Source organism: Jaculus jaculus, chromosome 1, assembly GCF_020740685.1.
Source record: "Jaculus jaculus isolate mJacJac1 chromosome 1, mJacJac1.mat.Y.cur, whole genome shotgun sequence".
NCBI lineage: Eukaryota > Metazoa > Chordata > Mammalia > Rodentia > Dipodidae > Jaculus > Jaculus jaculus.
This window is the reverse complement of record NC_059102.1, coordinates 72321909-72347618: the sequence shown is the minus strand read 5'-3', so window position 1 is coordinate 72347618 and position 25710 is coordinate 72321909. Positions and strand designations below refer to the sequence as shown.

The 25710-nt window shown below is 42.0% G+C and overlaps 1 pseudogene; it reads right to left on the bottom strand.

Moving 5' to 3' along the window:
- Positions 1-24372: 24372 nt before the first annotated feature.
- On the bottom strand, positions 24373-25243 carry LOC101604436 (annotated as a pseudogene).
- Positions 25244-25710: the final 467 nt, after the last annotated feature.

Sequence of the window (25710 nt, the reverse complement as noted above, 5' to 3'; positions counted from 1 at the left end):
TATGAGGTCCCTTGCTGATAAAATGTTTGAGCATGATGCTTTCAGTGTTAATTCTGGAAACTTAAGGGAAAAATCTTATGACAGATTTTGAAACAGATAAGCTAAAATTTTATTTTATTTTATTTTATTTTATATTAAATGGAAACTTTGTAGGGACACATCATTTATTGGTACCATCATTTCATTCCTCCCTTTTCCAATTCCACTAAAGGCCCTTCTCAGTGTTATTGCTGGGATTCACCACAGGGTTGTGTGGGTCCCTGGATCCTTGGGGCCATGGATCCCTGAAGGTGTCCAGGCAACCATGGAGAGGACGGTCTTGAGTGGCCATAAGCATGACTAAAGAACCACTTCAGGAGGCAGTCTCATTGAACAGCTCGGTTTCTTTGTTAGGGGTATGGGTTTATAATCAGTTGAGCACGGGAAGAGGTTGGGTTCAAAGGTTGCTAGCTGATGCCTAAGGATGTTCATTCCAGCATGTAGGGAGAGTCAGGTGACCTACATAGTGGTGGGAAGAGGGTCACAGGGGGATGGGCTGTGTGAAGGCTGTTGGCTGATAAGGAGTTTCCAAGGCAACTGACCAAAGTTCACAGGGTTATGGGCAAAGCCTAAGTTTTTTCTGAATGTCCAGGTATCCCAGGCTTGGAAAGGAAGTAGCCCTAGTTCCTGCCGATCTCAGGGTCCTCAATTTTGTCCAGAGTCCAGGTTTACTGTGACCCCTGACAATGGGTGGAGGAGCCTGACTCACTGCAGCCCCCAAGAATGGGGGGAGGAGCTCCCCTGCGAGCCTAATCTCCAAGATACGACCAGCAGTTCAGGCTGCTTCGACCTCTCCATAGCCTGGAGCCTTTGTGTCAGACAGTTTAGGCTTGCTTTAACCAAGGACCCTGCCTGTGTCCAACAGCTCCCCCTTTGTTTTTATAATGGAGAGTTGTCATATTGAGTGAAATCCTTATAGTCTATCATAAGCTCAGATAGAGCTAGATGCGCACGAGAACCTGATTAGTAGCAACCTTAGCAATATTAGTTATTTGTTGTCTGAGAAATTTGATGAGGCAGGGGACTACAAGTAATAGGATTCCTATAGCAAAGAGGGAGCTAAGGAGGGGGGCAGCAGCCAAGTGACTAAAGGGTTAGAGAACCAGGTGGTGGGGTCCTCAGGCTTGTAGCAGTCAAGCAACTCCTTGTGAAGTTTTTTAAGAGTTTTAACATCTTGTTCAACAACATTCGATTCATTAACAAAAAACAAAACCATTTGTCTCCCAAGACCACACATGTCGCCTCAAATTTAGCAGTAATGAGATCTAAGATTCTATGGTTTTGGAGTACCACCCCCGTGAGAGAGTTCAATTGTCTCTGGAGAGCTTCAAAGTTGTCAGTGATGGATATCATGGTCTGGTCAATCCAGTCTTGAATATCCCCTATGAGGTAGTTGGTCTGGGAAAGAGCAGCTCCTGCCACACCAGAGGCATCCAGGGACAGTGTCAGACTGAGGCCCAACAGCAGAGGGATGAAAAGCTCTTTTGGTTGGCACAGGCAGAGCTGATAGGCAGCTCCCTCTTCCTTATTGAGATTCGCCTGTGAAACAATCAATACTGGGGAACAATAAGTGGGAGAGGAAATATTTATGTATGGGGTGGTTAGCCCTTATACCATAGGAGACCAGGTATCTTGACACAAGTGGTCCTGGTTATGGAAATATTGAGGAGGCATTCAGCTCTGGTCAGCTTAAAGCAGGGCAAGCAGAGAGACACACTTTGACCAGAATCAAAGATGGGAAAATAAGCAAGGCAGGGTTAGGAATAGCTTGTTATAGATGTAGGATATTCAAGGGTGGCATTAACAGGAACTGAGGTTAGCAGAGGACAGTTAGGAGATGCACAAATGAAGCAGTTAGAAGCATTAGAATGGTTAGTAAAGGGGAGAATGTCAGCCACATATTGGATATGTTATGTCCATGTTATAGTGGCTTGTATTTTTTCTATGACTTGTTTATCCTGTGAAAAAATATGATGGTTGGTTTGCACCAGGTGGGAAGCAGGGATATACTGCCTAGAAATATGAAGAGTACCAGAGGGAGAGGATGAGTAGTAGATGCTAGCATAGAGTTTTCCCATCACCCCTATCCTCCAGCAGTCATTCCAGGGGTCTTTTATGGAGAGTGTACATTCTCTAGTTTTCCAGGAGGCTTTAAAGACAGAGTATGGCTGCCAAAAGCTGTCAATGACACAGCAATCATATCGGCATCCTCCATACTAGTCCTGGTATTTAAGGCACTCTTTGTTGGTTTGGCAATAGGCGAAGCTATTTACACAAACTACAGACTTAGGATAGACATGGAAGGTGACATTGTCTTGGCAACCCTTAGTTGGGTAATATTCTTTGCTGATAATTTTATTGACCCCTTGATAGGTCTCTCGGGCTTCAAAGCACCATCATCTGCTGGGGGGGGAGGGTTGGCACTGGATAAGAGAGGTGGTGCAAGACATTTGCATTGGAATGTAAGATTGTTAAAGCTACCAACAAAATGGATGAGAGGGAGGCCTGTAGTGAGCACATGGCTTTGGCTATGTCCAAAAGGTTATGGACTCCCCCCAAGAGGCTCCCTTTTTCAACCGGCAGGGATGGTGCTTCCCCCATTTCTTCTGCCTCTGTTAACATACGTGGGATGCCACCAATGGAGGTGTGGAGCATTCCAGGACTCCTTGGGGTTGGTATAGAGTTTCCATGACAGTTGTAGAGGAGTTAAATAACATAAGCTGGATTTGCTTGTCTGGTAAGTAGTGGGCAATTGTCATATCAGAAAATATGTTATTAATCTTGGTTAATGCCTATTTTGCCTCTGGGCTTAGGGGTGGGGGGTGGGTGGGTGTTTTTCACCTTTTAACATATCAAATAAGGGTTGTAAATCACCGGTGGGGATAGGAAGTCATGGTTAGAGCCAACTAAAGTTCCCCAGAAAGCTCTGAAGTGAGGCCAATGTAAGCTTCTGGGGAAAGGAGAGTGTGGGTTTTAAGAGGCCAGGCAGAGGTGAAAGAGAGTTCTGTCCCCAGAAAAGTGATGGGTGGGATAAGTTGGACTTAATTTGGGACAATTTTGAAGCCTTCCACAGTGAGGGAAGGTATTAATTGATCCCTTAGCTCTTTGCTGGTGAGTTGGAATAGTCTTTCCATGTTAGCATGTCACCCATATGATAGATAGTAAGGCCTTGATCTAAATGTGGTCTTAATGCCATAGCTACTGTTTCTTGGCATACTGTGAGACTATTAGCCATACGTTGGGACAGAACCATCCACTTAATGCATTTGGCTAGCCCCGCATTATTGATAGAGGGGACCAAGAGTTCAAAGCAGTGTCGGTCTCGGGGGCTCAAGGGGATAGAGAAGAAACCATCCTGAACATTAATAGCAATGAGAGTGTTGGCTGGAATGGCTGACACAAGGGGCAGTCCCCTCTGAGGGGCTCCCCAAATGAGCATGGCTTTACTGATGGCCCTAAGATCTTGTAGTGTGGTGGTTTGTTTCAGGTGTCTCCCATAAACTTAAGTGTTCTGAATGCTAGGTTCCAGCTGATAGAGATTTGGGAATTAACGCCTCCTGGAGGCAGTGTTGTTGGGGGCAGGCTTATGAGTGTTACAGCCAGTTTCCCCATGCCTGTGTTTAGCACACCCTCCTGTTGCTATGGTCCACCTTATTTTGGCCAGGGGGTGATGTCCACGCTCTGCTTATGCCATCAGTTTCCCTGCCATCATGGAGCTTCCCCTCGAGCCTGTAAGCCAAAACAAACCCCTTTTTCCCACAAGCTGCTCTAGGTTGGATGATTTCTACCAGCAATGCGAACCTGACTATAACATGTAGTATCCTCCATCCTCCTGGGCCCTTTTGGATTGCAAACACAGGAGTGTTCCATGGGCTTTGCAAGGGGCAGATGTGATTACGTTAGAGTTGTTCTGTTACTAATTGATTTAGGATTTCAATTTTCTCCCTTGGCAGAGGTCACTGTTCAACCCAGGTTAGCCCCTCAGAGAGCCATTCTAGGCAGGGAATTTCATATTTAACAGTGGCCTTTAGGACTGGGGGTGTATATGTCTCATTATCTTCTATCTCAATGCATTCTCCTTCTATATCACTGGTAATAACTACATCTAGACTAGCCTCAAGGATTGCTCTCCCTAATAGATTAGTTGTTACTTCCACCACTAACAGTAGGATGAGACCTATAGTTCCATCTGGGTCCTTCCACTTAATGAGTTCTTTGGTAATATATGCTTGTGAAGGACCACCTACCCCTGCTAATTGGGGCCCGGTGTTGGGGAACTGATCACTTTAGGATTGTTTTATCTGCCCCAGTATCAATTAGACATTTGAAAGTTTTTCATCCAACCTCTAAGGCTAGCCTTGGGTGGGTGCCCTCTAGAATGCTTGTTAACCATTGTATATTATGGGTTTTCCCTCTTAATGGTGGGACTGAGGATTGCCGCTTTTGGAGTTTAAAGACTCTAGAGGTTTGCTATCTTTGTCATAAGTAGAGTGGCAGTCTTTTTTCCAATGATACCCCTTGCAACAAGTAGGGCAAATTGTTGTTTTGGGGGATGGGAGGGCCTTTAGTGGCCTGATGTTGAGGACATTCCACTCTTCAATGTCTTTCTTCTCTGCAATTGAATCATTGGCCTCTAGGTTTTAAGGATGCTGCAAAGGCCTGTGCCAGAGAGGCAGCCTTATATGAGGGAATCCTGATATCCTGAGTGTTGACTATCCATTTATCATAATGTTCATCTTTGAGGCTTTGGCAAATTAGCCCACATTCTGAAGCCATACCTTTCCAAATAATGCTTTTGAGGTGGAGGTCCCTGGCCATTGGGTTGGGGATTTTTCTCTCTAAATTGGCTCTTGCCCTTAATATAAAATCAGAGAGGGTCTCCTTCAGCTTCAGACAAATAGACAGTAGGGAAGAGGTATTATCCTGGGTGCTGTGTGTGTGTGTGGGGGGGGGGTATTGTATTCCATGCCTGGAGGATGCAGAGGCGAACTTGGTCATAGAACTCTGGGGACTGTTGGGTCTGATGAAGGCCTGTGGAGAAATCACCCTTTCTAAATAATTCATCAAATCCCCAGGGAATGTTTTGTTGGTTTTGGTTTCTTTTTATTTGTTGGTGGCATTCATCTCTATAGAGGGCTTCCCATTGAAGGAACAGGGGACTAGGCAGGGAGGACTGGTAGATATCATGCCAGTCCTGGGGGCATTAATGAAGCCCTGTAGGCTCAGGAGGAGGGACTTAGTCCATGGCCATGGATCCTATCCTCCCTAATGGCCTGTCTGTGCTCTTTAGGATCCCTAGTTTGATAGGAATACCAATCTAAGGGCTGAACCCGGGTTGGTTGAACGTTAACAGGAAAGGCTGCTACTTCCTGATTGAATGACTTTTTATTGTTATCTCGGACCTCACATAGTTGTTGTCCCCCAGACTACAATCGTCCATCTGGGAGAGTGCATACTTACCTTGGTGCATCGCAGATGGGTCCCTGGATCCTCAAGGCCACAGTTCCCGAAGATGTCCAGGCAACCATGGAGAGTAGGGTCTTGAGTGGCCATCAGCACAATGAAAGAATCACTTTTGGGAGGTAGTCTCAGTGAACAGCTGGTTTATTTGCACAGATGGAGGATACTTGGGATCTGCTGGGTAGCAGATGTTGTTTCACCCAGCTTCATGTCCTCTGCTGGTCATTCTTCCTTTCATCTCTGACTGCTCAGCCTCATTTTGGCCACTGGGGCTGTTCTCCCACATTTGCTTTCCCAAGATCTTTCCAGTCTCTTGGCTGTCCCTACAGGTGATGGAAGTGCCCAGGTCCTTCAGTCTGGTGAAGGATCTTTGCTGCTTCTGTCTTTTCCTTCCCTCCCCTCCTTGGACGGTGACACAGAGCCCTTTGATGACACCATACTACTGGCCAGAGAAAAGGACGTGACTAGACTTTCTGAATTTGAACAGATTCAGGTTATATTTTAATTTTTTTTTTGTACAGGTTGATTCTAATACATTTCAACATGCTTTTTTTTCTCAAAAAATAATTTCAAGATGTAGGGCTGGAGAGATGGCTCCTTGCTTAGGGTGCTGGCCTGCAAAGCCTAATGACTTAGGTTTGATTCCCCAAAATTCACATGAAGTCAGGTGCACAAAGTAGCACATGTGTTTGGAGTATATCTGCGGTGGCTAGAGGACCTGATGTGTTCATTCTCATTCTCTCTGTCTCTCTGCAAATAGGTAAATAAAATATTTTTTAAAATTCAAAATGTAAGTGATAGATGCCAAACTACATTTAAACATTTTGTTTTTCTTTTCCAGTCATCCACTATTGAGCCAACAGTGGAAAATCATGAAGATACTGAGAAAGGCTACTGTTTGGATCTTATAATACATAATGAACATAAAGGGAAGAGAAAGGAAGGGAGGAGGGTACTTAATAAGTTGATATTGTATATATGTAAGTACAATGATTGTGATGGGGAGGAAATATGATGGAGAATGGAATTTCAAAGGGGAAAGTGTGGGGGGGGGAGGGAATTACCATGGGATTTTTTTTATAATCATGGGAAAATGCTAATAAAAATTTTAAAAAAATAATACATAATGAGTAAGTATGAGTCACTGAAACATAATTTATGCTTTATACAGGATTTTTCTTCAAGAACTGGAATATAAATACAGGGCAGTCTACTATACTCATTAATAGCTTGATTGCCATCTTCTGACAGCTTAAAACGTAAGTAAGTAATTTGTTACACTCAGTAACAGTTTGTAATTGCCTTAGAAGACAAGATTTTATGCTTTATTGAAGATGGTTGTTTTGTTATTTGTTTCAGGCCTTTGGCTACTTAGAAATACCTTCTTAAATGTCTTAAATGACTGATTTGTAAGCAACTATTTTAAAGTGACTTTCATACATTGAATGTCTTATGTAGCTGTGACTAGAAGTATGTATAACCATGTACATAAATTTTATGGAAGATTTTTCAGAGGTAAAGGTGTATAAGGGTAATGCATGCAAAGTGATCAGTAAGTACTACTTCAGTTTCTTCTGATGAATACCCTGCCATTGGAGCAAAATTACTCTTTGAAACTCTGGTCTATATCCATTTTCCTTGACTTCATAACCCCTTTGTTACTGTATATATTCCATACACTTATAAATCCGAAAATATGTCTACTTGTTTGTGGTGGTTTGATTCAGGTGTCCTCCATACACTTAGGTGTTCTGAATGCTAGGTTCCCAGCTGATGAAGATTTGGGAATTAATGCCTTCTGGAGGGAGTGTATTGTTGCAGCAGGCTTATGGGTGTTATAGCCAGTTTCCCCTTGCCAGTGTTTAGCACACCCTCCTGTTGCTATGGTCCACCTTATGTTGGTCAGGGTCCACACTCTGCTCATGTCATCATTTTCCCCTGCCATCATGGAACATCTCTCTCAAGCCTATAAGCCAAAATAAACCTCTTTTTTTCCCCAGAAGCTGCTCTTAGTTGGGTGATTTCTACCAGCAATATGAACCTGACTGCAACATTAAAATGATACTGAGAGTAGGGTTGCTGATAGACACCTGACTATGTGGATTTGGCCTTTTGGAGCTGATTTTCAAGAGAAATGTGGAAGGATTTGAAACCTTGGCCCAAGAGATTCCTTGTACTGCTATAAGTACAGCTTGATGGACTATTCTGGTCAGAGTTGAAAGACCTGAATGCAATAAGAACTATGGACTGTAAGGTTTTGCTTATGAGGGTGAGAAAGATCTTTGCCTGGACAGGGCTAGCAGTTTGTGTGGGAAGCTTGCTGTTATGCCTGGGTCCTGAGAAGTTGTACAGGGTTGTTTTGCATAGAAATGAACTGTTGTGAGCAGAGGAATATGGCACAGAAAGAAAAATCTTTGGATGAACTGCTGCTTGTTCAGCTGCAATTGAGAGATTACAACCTTTAAGATTGGGCCAGCTGACTTGCACTGGGCCAACAAAAGAATGTACTCTTTTGAAGGGGCTTGAGTTCTCAAGGAGTGTCCTGTTCTTCAAAGTCTGTTTTATTTTTCCCCCTGGATTAACAAATTGGCACCCTACTTGGTATTGTGGATTATAAAATACGCAGGAAAGAGAGGGTCATTGAGTTTTCAACGCGATTTTGTGCTTTGGAAATGTCCATGGGCAGTGTGAAACAGGTTTGCTGGTTGTGTGCATAGAGACTCCATGGGGCCATGAGGATGAACTATGGGTTGCAATAGAGACCTAGTGGAGATGCCGGAGTCACGAGATGGCTGCTAAGGAAAGCTGCTGTCCCCAATGAAGTTTTCCAGGACTGTGAGTAGCCTAGCTGGAGGGGTGGATTGGAATGCCAGAGACTTGTTGCTGGTTAGAATTATCGTACTTGAAGATTTGTCATTGGCTAGAGTTGTTGGACTTAAAGCTACAGAAGTTGATGTTTGCCCTGGTTGTTTTAAATCTTGTGTTGGCTGAATGTTTTTTTTTGCTATGCCCAATGCCATCTTTTACAGAGTATTTATTCCGATAGGAATTTTATATAAGGAAGTTCCTTCTTTCTACTTGACTGCCGGAGCTGCTTACTGCCTTTCAGCACAGATTTAAGACAAGCACAGAATGAAGACCAGCATCATGTGGATTGAAAACCAGTGGCTCCTCAGGAAGCCTACAGGCCTTCAGAACTGGATCAGGACTGCTGAGGCATATAGCCACATGGACTGAGCAGCTACCAGGTTCCTTGATTCTCAGGCCTGCAACTGCTATAAGACTACTATAAATTAATCCAATAAATTCCCTTTGTAATATAATTCATTCTAGCTATTCCTTTCCACTAGAGAACCCTGATGAATATACCTAGTACACATGTTCTTAACTTTCAAACGAGTTTCCTTTAAATACTTGCACTTGCTGGTTGTGTTTTTGTAAAGTTTTATCAATACTGTCTGTTAATATTCTGCAGAAATACAACATTTTTGTTTATTTTTATATATTTATTTGAGCGTGACAGACAGAGAAAGAGAGAGACAGAATGGGTGCACCAGGGCCTCCAGAAAAAGCAATGAACTCCAGATGCGTGTGCCCCTTCTACATCTGGCTAATGTGGGTCTGGGGGAATTGAGCCTCAACTGGCATCCTTAGGCTTCACAGGCAAGCACTTAATCACTAAGCCATCTCTCCAGCCCAGAAATACAACTTTTTTTTTAATTTTTATTAGCATTTTCCATGATTATAAAATATATCCCATGGTAATTCCCTCCCTCCCCACCCCCACACTTCCCCACACTTTCCCATTTGAAATTCCATTCTCCATCATATTACCTCCCCATTACAATCATTGTAATTACATATATACAATATCAACCTATTAAGTATCCTCTTCCCTTCCTTTCTCTACCCTTTATGTCTCCTTTTTACCTTACTGGCCTCTGCTACTAAGTATTTTCCTTCAGAAATACAACTTTTAATTAAGGAATCTGAGCAGTATTTTGGACATGTCAGGACATCATCCACAGGATAGATATGATAGATTCCAGCTATGCCTGATCCAAGTACTACTCCTCGGTTGCTTAAAATTGGCCATAAAGGCCTATTAGGACTAACTTCATCATTTCTGTCACTTACTCCTCTTACCACTGTGGGATAAATCAGGCCACCTGAGGATACAGCTCTTTCCAGTGGTGAGAGACATGAAAGATAAAACCACCAGATGGCTAATTAGTGGTGTCCACAGAAAATATTGTTCAAAGACAAGGAGGGAAGTTGTCAGAATCAAAATGAAGATATTCTGGGCATAGGATTACAGAATTTGGGAAGTTGTGAAGCAAGAGGATCATAACTTCAGGGCCAACCTAGGCTTCATGGTAAGACTGATTCAAACCGATGAGATGGAGTTCCTTGTGCCACCCATCTAAATACCAAATGCCAAGAGGTTATGAAGTAATGATTCTTAAACACAAGTAACTGACAGTAACTGAATGTACCCTACCCTTGACTCCTACTTGTATTATGTTTATGACATTTGTTTCTGACAGAGACATGTTTCAGCTCAAGATTAAAGTGGCAAAACAAAGAGTTAGGAAATGGAACCAGCACAGCAGGAAGGAAGATGTTCTAAAGAGACACCTGTGCTTTTCCCTTTGGCTGTCAGACCAGTAAAACAAGAAACTGGAATTTCCTCAGGAGTTACATGCTGTAAGAGAAAAGTCAGAGTTCTGTTATCATTCAGAGGAGAATGTGTCTCCCCCAGAGATTTCATGTAGTGCTGGAAACTTCCAAGAGCAAGACTACCTTTTAAGAAAGACTAAAGTCTAGACAATGATGGGCAAGGCCATACCTTGATCAGAACTGCTTAGGTATAAATATTTCTGGCCCTCTACTTAAACTCCATGTCAGATACCTAAAGATGGACTTGAAAGATCACTAGATCTTTTTGTCTTTCTTCCCAGTGTTTTTTATCTAAATACCCTTTAGAGCCTATTGTAATGTTAGTATTGCTAGTCTCAAAGTTTCATTTAATTAATTGTTTCATTTCTGACATCTTAAGTTAATTGTTTATAGAGATATTGATACTTAAGACATGGAAATACAAACAATGTTAATATAGTTTATCTAAGCTTCAGTAACAGTCATAAATATTTCTTTAGATAAGCCTTAAAATTGTTCAATGGCAAAAAGTACTTATTTAAAATATTGCATTGTGTCTATCATATTGTCTCTAATGCACGTTAAAATCAGGCTTGCTTAACTCAACAATGACCAAGTTTTATTTTATTCTAGAGCTAAGTATAATCAGTCTCAGTCAAGGTTTCACTTAATTAATTGTCTCATTTCTGGTATCTTAAGTTCATTGCTTATAGAGATATTGATATTTAAAACATGTTTCTTGCCCTAAAAATAAAAATCTTAAATTGCTGTTCTACTTCCAGTTTGGGTGGCAATTGGTACTTACATTGATATATAGACTAGCCATAGTTGTTTTCAAACACAGATACTAAGTTTTTATACTATCTTATCTTTTTCCTGGTATACAATTTCTAGATTAAATCAATTGCCTGAAAGTTATTGATAAAAATATTGTCTTTAGAGCTACTAAAATAGTCTGCCTATACTTATAACTGACAGATACTTAAAAGATAAAATGTATATGCTTTCTAGGTCCCAGATATAGCTTACACTGCGTTGCAGTCCGGTTTGCATTGCTGGTAGAAATCACCCAACCAAGAGCAGCTTCTGGGAAAAAGAGATTTATTTTGGCTTACAGGCTCAAGGGGAAGCTCCACGATGGCAGGGGAAAACGATGGCATGAGCAGAGGGTGGACATCACCCCCTAGCCAACATAAGGTGGACCACAGCAACAGGAGGGTGTGCCAAACACTGGCATGGGGAAACTGGCTATAAAGCCCATAAGCCCGCCCCCAACAATACATTCCCTCCAGGAGGCCTTAATTCCCAAATCTCCATCAGCTGGGAACCTAGCATTCAGAACAACTAAGTTTATGGGGGACACCTGAATCAAACCACCACATTCCGCCCCGGCCCCCATAAACTGATACCCATACATGATGTAAAATACAATGTATTCAGTCTGACTTTAAAAGTCCCCATAGTTTTTATCAATTCCAATGATGTTCATACATCCCCATAGTTCAAGGTCTTTTTTTTTTAATATTTTTTATTTATTTATTTGAGAGCGACAGACACAGCGAGAAAGACAGATAGAGGGAGAGAGAGAGAATGGGCATGCCAGGGCTTCCAGCCTCTGCAAACAAACTCCAGACACGTACACTCTCTTGTGCATCTGGCTAACGTGGGACCTGGGGAACCGAGCCTCGAACCGGGGTCCTTAGGCTTCACAGGCAAGCACTTAACCGCTAAGCTATCTCTCCAGCCCTAGTTCAAGATCTTTTAACTGAGCCATAATACCAAAAAATAACCTCAAAAAACCCATAATGGCACAGAATAAATATTCACACTGCAAAAGATGGCATTGGGCATAGCAAAGAAACATTGAACCAATACAAGATTTAAAATAACCAGGGCAAATATGAAACTCTGTAGCTTCAAGTCCAGCAACAAGTCTCTGGCATTCCGATTCCACCCCTCCAGCTAGGAGTCCTGGAAAACTCACAGTCCTGGAAAACTTCATTGGGGCTGGCAGCTCCTTGGCAGCCATCTCATGGTCCCGGCATCTCCACTGGGTCTCCACTGCAAGCCACGGTTCATCCTCATGGCCCCATGGGGTCTCTAGGCAGGCAACCAGCAAACCCGCTTCACACTGCCCATGGCCATTTCCAAAACACAAGACCGTGTTGCAAACTCAATGACCCTCTTTCCAGCATTTCTTATACTCCACAATATCAGGTAGGGTGCCCATTTGTTAATCCAGGGGGGATTAAAGCAGACTTTGAAGAACAGGACTCCTTGAGCTCTCAGTCCCCTTCTAAAGAGTCTACATTCTTCTTGTTGCCCCAGCACAGGTCAGTTAGCCCAGTCTCAAAAGTTGTAATCTCTCAGTTGCAGCTGAACGGGCAACAGTTCACCCAAAGATTTTTCTTTCTGTGCCATATCCCTCTGCTCACACCAGTTCATTTCTACCAAAGCAACCCTGCACAACTTCTCAGGACACGGGCATAAGAGCAAGCTTCTCACACAAACTGCTAGCCCAGTCCAAGCAAAGCTCTTTCTTACCCTCATAAGCCAAACCTCACAGTCCATAGTTCTTACCGCATTCAGGTCTTGCAGCTCAGACCAGAACAGTCCATCAAGCTGTACTTACAGCACTGCAAGGCATCTCTTAGGCCTAGGTTTCAACTCCTTCCACGTTCCTCTTGAAAATCAGCTACAAAAGGCTGAAGCCACATAGTCAGGTGTCTAGCAGCAATCCCACTCCTCGGTACCACTTTACTGTTGCAGTCCGGTTCACATTGCTGGTAGAAATCACCTAACCAAGAGCAGCTTCTGGGAAAAAAAAAGATTTATTTTGGCTTACAGGCTCGGGGGGAAGCTCCACAATGGCAGGGGAAAACGATGGCATGAGCAGAGGGTGGACATCACCCCCTAGCCAACATAAGGTGAACCACAGCAACAGGAGGGTGTGCCAAACACTGGCATGGGGAAACTGGCTATAAAGCCCATATGCCTGCCCCCAACAATACACTCCCTCCAGAAGGCCTTAATTCCCAAATCTCCATCAGCTGGGAACCTAGCATTCAGAACACCTAAGTTTATGGGGGACACCTGAATCAAACCACCACACACTGTAACCTAACAACTCAGCTTAAATATTAATTAGAATGATTTTAAACTATTGTGTAATTCTCTAACCAGATCTGCTTTGCTAACCAGATATGTTCTGCACCCTTTTAAACTCATCTGTTTTACTAATCAGATATGTACAGTCTCTTTGAGTGATTAATAACCATATGTAGAAGCCAAAATCAATTGGAAATGTTGGCATTAAAAAGATAACCAATATATTTTTTAAATTTTTTGTTTATTTTTATATTTTTATTTGAGAACAACAGGGAGAGAAAGAGGCAGATAAAGAGAGTAAAGAATGGACCTACCAGGGCCTCCAGCCACTGCAAACGAATTCCAGATGTGTGCACTCCTGTTCTGGGCTAGAGAATGGCTTAGCAGTTAAGTGCTTGCCTGTGAAGCCTAAGAACCTGGGTTTGAGGCTCCATTCCCCAGGACTGACATTAGCCAGATACACAATAGGGTGCACATGTCTGGAGTTCGTTTGCAGTGGCTGGAGGCCCTGTTGTGCCCATTCTTCTCTCTATCTGCCTCTTTCTGTCTGTCTGTTGCCCTCAAATAAATAAATTAAAATAAACAACAAAAAAGGATAAGCAATATTTTGGTTCCTGCTTCCATGTCAAAAGTCCACAGGAGATGATGGGACACTTGAACTTCTGGTCTCTGCTAAGTTAACTGTCTTCTTGATCAGAGAGGATGTGGAGACTCAGAAATGAATTTTGAGTCAGCATATCTGCAACAGGAAAGTCACATGAGAGGAAAATCAGTCCTCCAGGCTTCCCAAAAGAGGGAGGGCCACTTGGTCAGTACGGCCTTCACTTATCCTAGCAGTTGACAAGGCTGAGAGTCATAGAACTTCTTGCAGGTCCCTAGAAGTCTCTCCTACAATGACATTATTGACCTCCAAAATATAAAGTTAATTCTGGCAGCCTACATGTTCTTAGTCACCCAATAAGAAAAATATAACTACAATATAAACAATGATTTGGACTAATAGGCTCCCCTTTCTGATACTGACTTACAATATTAGACTCTAATATTAACTCAAGTCCTCTGCCTCTTCTTGTCCCAGATTAACTTCACCTACCCTGACCCCAGCTCTTCCCACTTGCCTTAGCCAGAATCAGAGCTATTCCTCAGGCACCCTCTTTCCTTAGCCCCTACCCTATCTCATCCAAGGATAAGTACATTCCCACCCCAATGGACACTCTCAAACATAAACTCTCTTCCGTTCCTTCTCTTCCCCTGATCCCAAAATGGCCCTCTGCCTTCCTTTGCCCCAAGCCCTCTATCCCTCACCTGTGAATGCTCATCCTCCCTTTACACCTGGCATTTTGATATCATAGCTGTTGACAAGAGTAACAAGCTCCCTTAATCTCCCTTCTGTCTTCTCATGGAGTGCACAGAGCCCATCTCCCTCACCTTCTCTCTCTCTCTTTTTTTTTTTTTTTTTTTTTGGTTTTTCAAGGTAGGGTCTCTCACTCTGGCTGGTCCAGGCTGACCTGGAATTAACTGCGTAGTCTCAGGGTGGCCTTGAACTCATGGCAATCCACCTACCTCTGCCTCCTGAGTGCTGGGATTAAAGGCATGCGCCACCACACCCAGCTCCCTCACCTTCTCTATAACAGGTGTCTGCCAGTGACTGCCCTGAAGCCACTGCAATACAGGGATGGTATGGGAGAACTCTCTGCTTCAACAGGACAAAGTCATAACAACATGCTACACTGGCGCTATTGATCTCACTACTCTGCCACCTCTAGCCACCATGAAACTGCCTCCTCAGCACCTTCCCCGAAGAGACACCCATCAACCACATTATCTAATCCCCCCCATAAGAACTCATCACCCTTATGGTCAGCATGAAAGAAAATTAACCTTTGTCTCTTATCATTAACAAAAGGCTGGGATGTTATGTCAGGACAAAATAAAGTCACCGAGGACAGCAGGAGGCACTTAGTTGGGATATTCTTCATGGTCAGGCTTAGGTGAATAGCAGAGATATTGATTGGTTGATGGGAACACAGGAAAGGTTCATAGGCTTAGGAGGAGCCCACCAACCTGGAAGGTGTGAAAATGCAGGTTTGTAGAAAGCTCAGGAAAGCTTTTCTAGCTCTGAGAGGCCATTTTCTAGTCTGGCTGGGATAGGTTGTTATCCATGTTCTCCTTGGGCCTCTGTCTCTGACTGAGTACTTATAAATAGCTGCTTTTCCTCTATGGTCTATCTGTGGGAGGTTGAGGCAAGAGGATCAGAAGTTCAAAGATATCCTGAGCTATACAGGGAATTTGAGGCCAGCCTAGCTACACGAGACCTTGGCTTAAAAAATTATCTGTTATCTATCTATATATCTATCTATTATGTATCTATATACATATATATAAACATACATGCATACATACATAATCTCTACCAAAACCTATTTAAATAATGAAGCAAGTTTTCAAAAGATGTATAGTTAGCCAGGTGTGGTGTCACATGCCTTTAATCCCAGCACTCGGGAGGCCAAGGCAGGAGGATCGCCATGAGTTCAAGGCCCCCCTGAGACTCCATAGTGAATCCCAGGTCAGCCTAAGCTAGAGTGAGACCCTATCTCAAAAAAACAAAAACAAAACAAAACGAAAAGATGTATAGCTGACTAACAGGAACCAGAGCTTAGAACTATACCTTATAAGTTCCTTTTAGCTTTGCACTGAGCCCAGAATACATCCCGATTACAAATACAGAAGTAGCTAACCCTATGATTTATTTTTATTATAGAAAGGAGAGCCAGAAAAAAACCTCAGTTCAAGATAACTGGGCATAGATATTAATGGATGCAGCTTCAAAGACAAGAGTCTCTTATAGGTCTCAGGATACAAGCTAACTAACACTGGCTATCACAATTGCTTGTTTTCACAACATTGAGAAGAAACATCCTTGGCCTAGAGGAAGATGGAAGAGAGCCATTCATCAGGATTTTGGAAGTTTAAAAACAGGAAGAAAGAGAGTGAGGAAAGATGGAAGGAAGGAAAGAAGGAGGAGAGAAAGGAGAAAAAAAAAAGATAATACATTCTACCAGACAAATCTAAAAAGACAAGTAAAAAATTCCCCACACCTATGCACACAGCACCCTGCTAATAAGCTTCCTGTAATAAGTCCTATAGTTAAGGAAAGCCTACTAAGAAGAATTTCAATTTGAAAGGGCTTGGAACACACCAAGGATGCCCCAGTGTCCTACTCTGAAGTTCTGCTAGATGCCATTCAGAGGACATATCCCTGACCACTTTTGTGGCCCTAGCCCCTTCAGTCCTGTGGCTGGGCCTGAGTGCTGAAGATGACAGGGTATCCTGCAGAAGTTGAGCCTTAGCCTATACAGAAAGAACAATAAGGGCTGGAGAGATGGCTTAGCGGTTAAGTGCTTGCCTGTGAAACCTAAGGACCCCGGTTCAAGGCTCGGTTCCCCAGGTCCCACGTTAGCCAGATGCACAAGGGGGCGCACGCGTCTGGAGTTCGTTTGCAGAAGCTGGAAGCCCTGGCGCGCCCATTCTCTCTCTCTCCCTCTATCTGTCTTGCTCTCTGTGTCTGTCGCTCTCAAATAAATAAATAATAATAAAAAATTTAAAAAAATATATATATATAAAAGAAAGAACAATAAAATTAGGATGGCTGTGGAACTGGAGAGATAGCTCAGTGGGTAAGAGTATTTGCTGCACAAGCATACGGACCCAAGTTTGGTCTCCAGGACTTGTATAAAAATCTGGGCAAGGTTGCACAGACCTGTGAACCCAGTGTTGAGGGGACAAGAACAGGTGGATCACTGACACTCTCTTGACAGCCAATCTAACTGAAAAACTGAGATCCCCAGGACTCCCATTTCATAGAAAAATAAGAAGGAAGAGGAATTGAGAGGACACCTGGTGTCTTCCTCTGGCCTCAGCACCCAGGTATATAGGGATCATGGATCTGTACTCACATGAGTAAACCCACAGACCAAAAAATAAAAAATAAATTAGGATGATGTGGTAGTTTGAATAGGAATAGATGACCCCCAATATATTCAGTGTTTTATTAGTTTGCAGTTTGCATCTGCAGCTACTTGGGTGGAGGCAGTGTCACTGGGTGGATCTTAAGGTGTAGTGGTGGGTTTGATATTTCAATCTAAAGATATGCAAAGTGTGCATAGCTGGAGTTCCTGAAGTGTGCTGTGCTGGTTTTTTTTTTTTTTTTTTTTTTGGCTTGTGCTTCTCTCTCTCTGTTTGAACCTGTGAACCTGTGAAGGCAGGCCAGATTCTTCTAACATTATGGAACTTCCCCTGGATCTGTAAGCTTCAATAAATATCCCTTCCTCCTTAACTATGCCTGGTGTGGAAGTTCATCTCAGTGAACCTGAAGCTGTATGCTACAGATGATTATTGTGGTTTAAATATAAAATTTCCCATATAGGCTCATGTGATTGAACACTTGGTCCCCAGCTTGTGCCAATGTTTAGGCAGGAGACTTAGGAGGGGTCTTTGCTAGAGGATGTAGGTCCCTGAGGGCAGGTCTTGAAGTTTTGTATTCCACTTCCTTTTTGCCTTCCTTCTTGCATGCCAATGAGATGAGCTGGCTTTCCACACCTACTATCATGCCCATCATGAAACTTTCCCAACAAAATTGTATGTTGAATTAAACCCTTTTCTTTCATAAGTTCCTTCTCATCAAGTACTTGTTTACAGCAATGAAAAAGTAATTAATAAATATGACTTAAAATGCAGGAGTGAGTCAAGATTATTTTCTGAGATCCTGAAGGGTTTATGTAGAAGAAATGTTTCAAGTTACTAAGCCTTTTTGGACAAACTCCAAGATATACTAGACTTTTCTGGCTTCTTCCCTGAATAGTATCCCTCTTATAATTTTTCTTGGCAAATAATCTCTTCTATTTCACTGGATGGGGATGATCAATGAGACACACTTCCTGGCTACTTTGTCTTTCCTGATCCCCATCTCAAAAATCTCTCTGTTCCTTCAAGTCTCAATGGACTTCTCAAAAGAGATAGGAATTAGCATCTCATGAATACCTTCTATGACCCAAGCATGTAGATACATATTCTCATTTAATTTCAGAAACACCCTGAAAGGTAAGCATAACTTGTTTCATACATGATAGAGGAAATTACAGTCTGTCTCTCTGTCTTTCTGTGTGTGTGTGTAGTAGGGGGGATTAGTTTCAAGGGAGGAATGTGCGAGAAACTGTGGAGGGTCTGTAGATTCCTCACTTGGGAACAAGATGGGTAGATACCTACTTTCAAAAGCCTAATGCAGGTTTGGGTGTTGCTTAGTGGTCAGTTCCTGCCTAGACATGTGCAGGCCCTGAGCTTAATCCTCAGCACTGCACAGACATATGAAAAAGCCTAACTTAAAGTTGTGAATAGATGTGCTAATTTCATAAATTCTTGTTGAAGGAGTATTTTATAAATGGGCTTGCTGACATCTGGTGAGATAGAAGACATGTGAGTTTTGCCTAGGATAACATAAAATAAATGTTTCCTAAAGAACCTCACAGTGGCTGATGCTACCTACAAAAGACCTGCATTATAGGAGGAAAAAATGATAACATCAAAACAGAAGAAGAGAGACTAATTGGAAAGAAGAATGGATTCAGTGAAGGAGGGATAGGAAAGGCAGAAAGGGAGGGTGATAGGAGAGGATTATGATTATGGTATATCATATATATATATGGAGGTAGTCAAAAGAAAAGTTAAAGAAGATAGTTTGGGCAACTTAGCAAAACCTTGTATGAGAAAAAGAAAGAAAGAAAAAAACCCTCAGAACCCTAGGTCTGAACAACCTTCCTATGCTCCCTTAAGTCTTTCCTTCCTACTCTTTGAGGAATGTTTAATGTATTCAACCCATGCAACTGAATGTCCTTTCCATGCCATATTTAACATGGCTCTGGCTGAGGTTTGCAAGGTCAAAGATCCCTAAACAACCAGTATTTTGATGGGCTAGGGCCAGTGACTGCTAAAGCTCAACATAACTGTATAATTTGGAGGTTGATAAATCTTTCTTTTTTTTTTTTTTTTTAAATTTATTTATTTATTTATTTGAGAGCGACAGACACAGAGAGAAAGACAGAGGGAGAGAGAGAGAATGGGCGCGCCGGGGCTTTCAGCCTCTGCAAACGAACTCCAGACGCGTGCGCCCCCTTGTGCATCTGGCTAACGTGGGACCTGGGGAACCGAGCCTTGAACCGGGGTCCTTAGGCTTCACAGGCAAGCGCTTAACCGCTAAGCCATCTCTCCAGCCTGATAAATCTTTCTTTTAACCAGGATTTTGTTTTTTTGCTTTTCAAGGTAGAGTCTTGCTCTAGTCCAGGCAGACCTGGAATTCACTATGTAGTCATGTAGTCTCAGGGTGGCCTCAAACTCACCATAATTCTCCTACCCCTGTCCCCCAAGTGCTGGAATTAAAGGTGCATACCACCATACCTGGCCAAATCTTTTTTTTTTGTTGTTGTTTTTTTAATAAAGGGCTAGCCAGTAAATACTGTGGACTTGATGGGCCATAGCATCTCTTTTGCCAGTGATTCAAACATGCTACTTTTTTTTTTTTTTTTAATTTGGTATTTCAAGGTAGGGTCTCACTCTAGCCCAGGCTGACCTGGGATTCACAGTGTATTCTCATGCTGGCCTCAAACTCATGGCGATTCTCTTACCTCTGCTTCCTAAATGCTGGGATTAAAGGCATGCACCATCATGCCTGGCTCAACTATGCTGCTTTGATATGAAAGTAGTAGTGAATATGAAGGAGAGAGCACAAGGGTGGACCAATAAAATCTTGTTTAGGATGCTGTAATTTCAGTGTCCACTTTGCCTCAGTGACAGAGCACTTCAATAACATATACAAGGCCCTGAGTTTATGTCAAGCTCAACAATAAGTGAATAAACAAAGAAGAAAAAAAAGAAAGAAAGAAAGAAAGAAAGAAAGAAAGAAAGAAAGAAAGAAAGAAAGAAAGAAAAAGAGGTAGTAATAAATAAAGAATGAAAGAAAGGCCAAAACATTTTTTCAATGCAGCTAGCAGGATTTGGATTGCATAGTTTTCTGATTCTGGTCTTACTAAGCCCTTTTTCCATTTGGCTTTGTATCCCAATAGGCCAAGTCTGGGCTGAACATCATGTGGGCTGGAATTTTCTCCAAGCTCTTATCTATAGAACCTCACATTTGTTTGTGAGACCCAGCTCATCACTCTTGCTATCAAAAACTCTACAGCCTTTCAGCTTCTCCTGCCCATTGACAAAAAGTGATAGATGTCTCTGCAGGAAGTGGCTATAAAGTAAGTCAGACTTAGTCATCATTGTTTGTCCCTGGTGAAGCATCTGGCTTTACATGGGTACTAGGGAATCAAATACAGGATAGGAGGGTTTGTGAGCTCATGTCTAACCAAGACATCTCCCAAGCCCTATTTATTTATTTTTTGACCCACTTGGTTAAATTAAGTTCACTTACATGATCATGGGTAGAGGTTATTTACTTGAGAATGGACCTATACCACTGAAGGACATGACTCCCATCTCCCATCAATTATCAGCTGTCATCAGCTACTCAGGGAGGTGTAGGTGGGACCTCATGAACCCCTCCCACATCCACGATGAAATACTGACATGCCCAACCTTGAAAAGGACTACAGCTACTGAGAGTTCATGAATTTAACAGCATGTCATATCCAGATTACAGCACTCTGCAGCCCCCTTCTCATCCTCCTACTCTCATTCTTTCCACCTACTCTTCCACAAAGTTCCCTGAGCCTTCCAAGAGGTGGCTTAGATGTCATGATTAGAGATCAGCAGACAGTATTCATGTATTATTGGCAATTTTGGCAGCTATGCTTTCTGCACTAACCCCTGCCCTTTGCATAAAGAAACTTCTCTGATAAAGGTTAAGAACATTACCAGTATACGGGAACAAGTACAGATATTTACGGGGCTGGGAGATGTCTCAGTGGATAATAGACTTGTCACTCAAGCCTGACTACCTGAATTTGATACTTGGAAACCATGGTGAGCTTCTGTAGTCCCAGCATGTGGAGGGTAATATGGGAGACAGAAACAGAATAATTTCTCAAAAGTTTTTACTAAGTGCAGTAAGAAGAACAGCAGAGTGAGATAGTGAGATCAAGAGAAACTCTTCCTAAAATGAGGTAGAGTGGTGAGGATAGATGTGAAAGTCATCCCCTGATCTTCACATGCACATGGATGTACACTGTGGCATGCACATGCCAGCATTCACAGATGAGTACATATATACACACAAACACATAAACACTAAAAAAACAAACAAACAAAAAAACCATATTTAGAAGGTAGTTTGGCATTTTGAATATATCCACAGCAGTGGGTTTGGCCGGACTTACAGCATAAGGCATAATGTCCAGCCTGTGGAACATACCTCAGATCTAGTCAGAGAGCAGTTGGCTACTATCATGTTTTATGCCACTATTTCACCTGTGAACACATCTTGCCTAGAGCACTTTGCTCAGCTCCATAGCCCATTTTTTGGTTAGGTTTCTTTTAATGTCTCTTTGTGTGTGTGTTCTTGGTATGTTCTAGATATAAATCCTGTGTCACATGAATACCTGGAATAATTTTTTCTACCACTCTGTAGGCTGCTGCTTACTTGGTTGACCTGAATTTCACCCTTGGAAACCATGTTTTTCTCCATTTAGATGATGTTGGCTATAATTTTATTGCACATAGTCTTTGTTATGCTGGGATATGCTCTTTTTCTTTCAAGCTTCTCATCATGAAGAGACGTTGGATTTTGTCAGAAGCCTTCCTACATCAGCTGAGATGATCATGTGATTTATGTCTGGGATTCCATTTGTGAAATGTATTACATTTACTGATTCATGTATGTTGAGGCATCCCTGCATCTGTGGAATGAAGCCCACTCAATGGTGGCTTATGATTTTCATTATGGGTTCTTGAATTCTGTTTGCAAGCATTTTATTGAAAAATTTTGCATCTAAATTTATCAGGGAAATTAGCCTATTATTTACTGCTTTGTTGTGTCTTTCTTTGGTTTTGGAATCAGAGTAATACTGGCTTCATAGGGTTTGGAAGCATTCCTTCCCTTTCTGTCTTTGAATCATCGAAGAAGTATTGGTATTTGTTCCTCTTCAGCGGTCTGGTAGAACTCTGCTGTGAATCTATTTAAAGTTGGGTGATTTTCAGCTGAGATCTTTTTGTTGTTGTTACTATTTCAGTATTATTACTTGTATTTTTTTTATTATTTTAATTATTTATTTATTTAAAAGTGACAAGACAGAGAGAGAAAGAGGCAGAGAGAGAGAATGGGTGTGCCAGGGCCTCCAGCCACTGCAAAGGAATTCCAGATATGTGCGCCCCCTTGTGCATCTTATTAACGTGGGTCCTGGGGAATCGAGCCTTGAACCGGGGTCCTCAGGCTTTACAGGCAAGTGCTTAACTGCTAAGCCATCTCTCCAGCCCTCACTACTTGTTTTTAGGACTAATTTATTACTCTCTGGTTTAATTTTGTCAAGTCATGTACATTCATTTCCTCCATTTATCCAATTTGGTGGCATATGGATTATGAACTTTTTGAATTTTGTTGGTATCTGTCATAACAGCTTCCTCTTTATCTCTAATTTTATTAATTTATGTTTTTCTTTTTTGGCTAATTTGGCTAAGGGTTTGTCAATCTTATTTATTGTTTCACAGAATAAATTCCTTGTTTGATCTATTCATTGTATTTTCTTATGCACAATTTTTGGCATCTGGCTTTATGTGGATACTGTGAATTGAAATTGGGCCAAAAGGACTTGCAATTAAGCATTTTTTACTACTGAGCCATCTCCCCAGCTCCAATTCCTCCATTTGTGTTGTTTTATCTATCTCATTAATGTCTGCCCTGATACTAATTATTGCTTCCCATCTACTTTTTTGGGAATTCGTTTGTCCCCTTTCTACCCTCCACTCCCCCAACAAGGTCTGACAGTGAATCATTAAGATGTTTTTGATTTTTTTATTTCTTCAAGGTAGGGTCTCACTCTAGTCCAGGTTGACCTAGAATTCACTATGGAGTCTCAGGGTGGCCTTGAACTCAACGGGATCCTCCTACCTCTGTCTCCTGAGTGCTAGGATTAAAGGCTTGGGCCACCACCCCTGGTTTTGGTTTTTTAATATAGGCGCTTAGAGCTATAAGCTTCCCTGTTAGGATGGTCTTCACTGCATCCTGCAGGTTTGGGTATGTTATCTTTTTTTTTTTTTTTGGTTTCTCGAGGTAGGGTCTCACTCTAGCCTAGGCTGACCTGGAATTCACTATGGAGTCTCAGGGTGGCCTCGAACTCATGGCAATCCTCCTACCTCTGCCTCCCAAGTGCTGGGATTAAAGGCATGCACCACCATGCCCGGCTTGGGTATGTTATCTTATCATTTTCATTCAGTTGTAAAAATTTTTATATTTCCCTTTTTGATTTCTTCCAAAACATATTCATTATTCAATGAGCTGTTTTCTTTAATTTCCAGATATTTTGTGTTTTCTGTAACTTTTATTCTTTTTTTTTTAGTTCTTAGTTCACAAGTTTATTATGAAAAATACTGCAGTGCTCTTGTGCAGTAACATCGTCTTACAGGAGGGGAAACAGTTCTGTTCAAAATAACTCACCAGGTTTTCTGACAATAACAAAGAACACGGGGCTGAGATTTGAGAAGGGAATAAACTGAATGCAGACAAATCATACAATTAAATTAAATGGTATCCCTGAATATAAACAAAACGATTTCAAAATTCACAAGTTAAGGGGAGGCCCTGGTACTTATTTTCAAAAATGTTCATTAAGCTCCAATGATTGTTTGCTGCTATCCTTATCTACAGTCATGCTGAGTAAAGCTATAGCTAAATGGAAGTTAAATTGTATTCACGAGGTGTTAATGTTTACATCTTAGTATCTGCAGTATCTGTCTCTCAGAGAAAGCAAAAGTAACTACAAATAGCACTATGCCAGAAACGGGATTATTGACCAACAATGTTGCTTCAGCATGCAATGAACTGGCTCATTCTAAACTGGTCACCGCTGTTGATGACAAGGCGCTTTGTATTTTTATATGGCACACCTTTTGGTCCGTGTGAAAACAAGTTTTTTGAATGTTAACTATTTTCTGACACTTTGGAGTTACTGTTGCTCTTCCCTTTCCATCAGGTCAATATACGGTTCATGGCAATACTGTACAAGTTTAAAATTTCATTACAGGAAGTAGTCTGGGGTCCGACGTGTATGTAACATGTGGCTCGCCTCTATGAGGTGCTGGGTCAAACTGCAAGAAGTATTTGAGAGTATCATCAAGTTCCATGATTGCAGCTTGGTTGCCACAGTGATAACAACAGTTAGGAGCACTGAAAATTGTTACTACATTCCGGTCATGGCACCAGTTGTAACCCTCCATCACCAGCTGGTGAGCTCTAGACACCAACGTGAGGCCATTGGCATGGTTAAATGTCTCAGAAATATCTTGGCCAAAGGTGTAACCAGCTCCTAGAGGAGATATACCCCAACCACCACCATCATCTGGATCTGACCACAGCAAATCACACATGGGGCCCTCATGAGGAACTTCTTGTAGGTGATCAAGTGCTCCGATGTGGTCCAGTGTATCTATGGATGGTGCAAGACCACCATGGAGACAGAAGATCTGCCTGTCCGCCAAGGCAGTGAGAGGAAGATAGTCAAAAAGATCTATAAAGTATTTCCAAACATTTGCATTTTTGTATTTTCTTAAGCACTCATCATAGAAACCATAAACTTGTGTGATCTGTCTGCTTTCATGATTCCCTCGAAGAGTGGTGAAACGTTCATGGTAACGAACCTTAAGAGCTACGAGCAGTGTAACTGTTTCCACTGATTAGTATCCTCTGTCAACGTAATCACCCATAAACAGGTAATTTGTATCTGGTGATTTGCCACCAATTCTAAACAGTTCCATGAGGTCAAGAAATTGCCCGTGCACATCCCCACAAACAGTGACTGGACAATGAACCTCTTGTACGTTGGATTCTTTTGTCAGGATTTCTTTAGCCTTCTCGCACAGGCTCTTGACCTGGGACTCGGACAGCTGCTTGCATTCGTTCAGCTCACTTTTATTCTTAATTTGTAACTTTGTTACATTGTCAGTAGATAAAATACAAAGAGTTACTTCAATTTCCCTCAATTTGTTGAGCCTGACTTTCTTTTCTTTTCTTTTCTTTTTTTTTTTTTTTTTTTTTTTTTTTGAGGTAGGGTCTCACTCTAGCCCAGGCTGACCTGGAATTCACTATGGAGTTTCAGGGTGGCCTCAAGCTCAAGGCAATCCTCCTACCTCTGCCTCCCAAGTGCTGGGATTAAAGGCGTGCGCCACCACGCCCGGCCGACTTTCTTTTCTATTATGTGATCTAATTTACAAAAAAATCCCATAGACTGCTGAGAAAAA